The following is a 3,992-nucleotide window of genomic DNA, read 5'->3' on the forward strand; positions in this document are numbered from 1 at the left end:
TTTGATTTGTTTTGTTTTGTAAAATATGCAAAAATGTTGGTCAACGCATAAGAAAGTGACGTTATTTTATTAGAATTTATAGAAATAATTAACAGAGAAAATATTTTGACATAGGAATATAACATACATTCGGTTCCTATTTACAATTCAATCTAATTTAAAAAAAAAAATATAAGAAAATCGCCGCTTCCACATAATTGGGATGAGGTTTTGTACGAGTAGTCGATAAATAGAGTTTTGAAATAAAAAAAAACAAAAAAAAACCAAAACAAAACAATGGTTTCAACTACTTGTTTTTTTTTTGTTTTTTTTTTGTCAATTCTAATAATTTACAATAATGGTTGTTTCCAAATTATTCAGTCGAAATCATCCGAATATTACGAAATTATTTAAAACAAATAAAAAGCAACTTCAATCGTGTTAGTTGGTGAAAAATTGTTGCTATCTTGTTTAAATCAAAACGAAAAATTACTTTTTTTAAAAAACTTTCCGGTGTGTGGTGAAATTAGATGAACTCTCCCATCAGCTTCCGTTGATTATCTCCCTTTCCTACTTCCTGTACAGGCCCCCTCCCTTTACCCTGATTCCTCCTTTTTCGAGAATCTCCTCGTGGTACGCACGCTTCTCTCATGGACTCCTCATGTGAGGATTTAGTTCAATAAAGCCCACTTGAGCAGTTACTCCTCTCTTTGCCTTATTCTGTTCTCGTTGGCCACTCTTTCATTACACGGTGACTTACGATCGTTTTCATCAAATTCTGTGTTTTATTTTCTTTAATAAAAAATTTTCTACTTTATCGATGTTCGTAATTTTTGGATTAAAGCTTTAAGATATGAGGAATATGTAGATACCAATGTTTTCATGTAAAATTAAGTGTTACGATTTCCGAAATTTCGTCCCAACAGTGTAGAAGCGCCGAAAATCTTTATGATATGATACTGTTATATTACAAAACTGAATGGGTTTTGAAGTTGTCGTGTGTATTTACTGTGTTCATTTGCGTTGTATCGATGAACGGTTTTGTCTTAGCGTCACCTTTATTGTCGCTGACGCTGCGCCTGCTGGTTTCTGGTTTATTTATATAAATATGGAGGGATATGCAATATAACAATGCCCTCCCCCACACACACACATAGATGTCGATCATATTTATATGATAAAGTCTCTGAAACGCGTACAGAGTTTTGTAGGAAGGTGAAGTAGGCGTGGATCTATACGTCAGATATAGTGTGTTTACGTTGTGGTGCCTATTACTGCGGATGTAGCGGTTGCTGTTGCGTCAGTAACGGTTGTACCTGCTGCTGTGGTGCTTTTGTGGCGGTGATGGTGGTGGCTGTGTGCGTTGAAACTCCTTGGGCGGGTGTTGGAATCTGCACCTGTATTTGAAGCATGGAAGGTCTTTGTCGTGGGGGGCAAGATAAAATAAGCACGCATCATTTCTAGCATGAGCGACAGAAGAAAAGAAAGGAGAGTGGACGAATAACCACACCTAAAAGGCAAGGCCAGTTGACCTACTTATGTCTCCTTTCCCCAGCATCCTCGCTGTTAAAGGAAATACATATAAAAATTAATCTTTTACGATTAAAAGCTAAATGATTGTCTTTTTGTTTCAGACGGAATGAATTAAAATACAATTCTCAAACTTCTAAACTAAGTTTGATTTGTAAAAATTTCGTCTGGAATTAATGACCTTCATTTATTCATTTTCCGAGAGCGGCGTCACTTGTAACACACTGTCTCCACAAAGAAAGTGCCTCTTGGCCAAAAATGTCAAGCTGGCTAGGGGGCTACGAGTCCCCGAATTTGGAGATCCACTCACTTGCCGAAGGATCTCATGCGGTCGCAGCAGCGGTCAGGAACCACTCCAGAACCAGAACCAGCGCCGATGCAGCAACAGCAGTAATTCAAAGAGCCCTTTTCAGGGCTAGGTTCCTATGAAAGACCTACCACTTTGTTTACTCTGTTAGCACCTCCTGCCTGCAGCCTCCAGCTTCCTGCATCTCCTGCCTGCAGCCTCAGCTTCCTGCACCTCCTGCCTGCAGCCTCAGCTTCCTGCACTGCACCTGCATCTCCCGCCTGCAACCTCGCTTGCACCTTGCACCTCTGGCCTGCTACCTCGCTTGCACCTCTGGTCTGCTACCTTGCTTGCACCTTGCACCTCTGGTCCGCTACCTCGCTTGCACCTTGCACCTCTGGTCCGCTACCTTGCTTGCACCTTGCACCTCTGGTCCGCTACTTTGCTCACACGTTGTTCCTCTGGTTTGCAATCTTGCTCCCTACCGGTCGTCCGTTCTTAAACACTGATCCCTCCGTTCTCAGTGTTGTCTGTTCCAAGCTCTCAGTGTTCACCCTTCGTTCCAGATCGCCCTGACGCCCAGCTGACCATTCCATACCCAGCGATCACCCTTTGAACCACACTACGTCCAGAATACCAGTCCAGACCTCCAGACCTTGCCTCCAGTGACGTGCGACCTTCCAGGCGACCAGCACCCAGATTAAACGATTTTTGCTTCTTCTATTCAAAATAAAAGGCGAACCCTCGTCTTTAACCAAACAACCTGTGTCTGTCATTCTTCTTTGCCTTGCATGCTGTTTACTTTTTGACTGTGTCTATTTTGTTAGTTGTTGGGTCGATTGTCTCTGGACGACCGGCCCCCGCAACATCTTTGAGGCATGCAGGGAAACGTTGTTGCTGTTGACTAGAGTTGTATATATGATGACTGCTATTGGGTTGGGTCGGACGAGGCATCACATCTCGACCTGACCGAAGGGAAAATCCTGGTCTTCCTCTTCTCATATGCTGTTGTTTGTTGTTGTGACAAGGGCTTGTGCTTACATGCGGGGTGGCTGATGATATTTGCAATTGCGTCTAAAGCAGGGGAGACCTTTGAGGTATCTCTGGCATATGGGGAAACTCTGTAATTGGTGACGAGCTTCTTGCTGCTACTGGTGATGTGGATTGATCTGTTCGCTAGTGCTCGTATAGTTCGGGTAAGTGTGTCTGTTTGGTCGGGTGTGTTGGTTCGTTGGGTTTCTCTGACTCAAGTGGTGTATTTGAGAGAGAAATGTGGTGTCTTGCAGAGTGGCAAAGTCAGATTTTACACCGTCATTCAAGTATCTTTGAACCTCAGACACTATGCCAGTTGCAGTATAGTGGTTGTCCATCGTCTTGAAGAGTTGAGGGTAGATGTTAGAATTCCACGCTTTGACCTTTTCGCTCATAATCATTGTGCCTATGATCGAAATAAGCCCTTCGACGGATAGCTCGGCGTTCCTATCCTTGTTAAATTTGTTCTTGATGTGCAGGGCTGTTTCTCTAAGTGTATTTTCAAGTCGGCCGGCAAAGTCCGTCAGTTTTCATCTTCTCACCGTTCTAGGTCCCAGGCTCGGCTTTAGTGCTGAAAAGTGGTCATCTAGCTGCCTTGGGTTGCTAGAAGATATTCCTTTAGGAGGATGAAGGTGGCTGTATCTTGCTCAGAGTATCTGTTGGAATACACCTTGGTCCAATAAGTCTTTTGCGGACTTAACAAATTCGCCTTCCAGGCTGGGGTAAGTTGCTAGCTCTGGTGCGACGTGAATCATATATATTTTGTTTAATGCAGTAATGAATTGACTCACGTTGGTTCCTGGCCGAAACATGGCGTCTATGTCGAGTAGAATTCCCTGAAGTCTTCAGAAGGCTGTGTGGGTCATTAGGTTGAAAAGAAGCTGTTTTTGCTCCTTGATTAGCGTGAACAGTTTCTCTTACTAAATGCTCTGACATCAATTTGTTATATTACAAAACTGAGCGTCTGGAAAGCAAGGAAAGAGACAAAGGAAAAGGTTAAGTTTAAACGTTTTATTAAAGTTTAAACGATCGTGAAACGAACTGTTTGGTGTGTTAGGATAATTTAGACAGCGGCAGTAGTTGTGCGTTGATAGGAATTGCTGACCAGGTGTTGATATGAACGACGGCCTAAGTTACTGTCAGGTTGGGTGAAAGGCGGTGATGG

Source organism: Euprymna scolopes, chromosome 27, assembly GCF_053919585.1.
Source record: "Euprymna scolopes isolate OS-2025 chromosome 27, ASM5391958v1, whole genome shotgun sequence".
Classification (NCBI taxonomy): Eukaryota; Metazoa; Mollusca; class Cephalopoda; order Sepiida; family Sepiolidae; genus Euprymna; species Euprymna scolopes.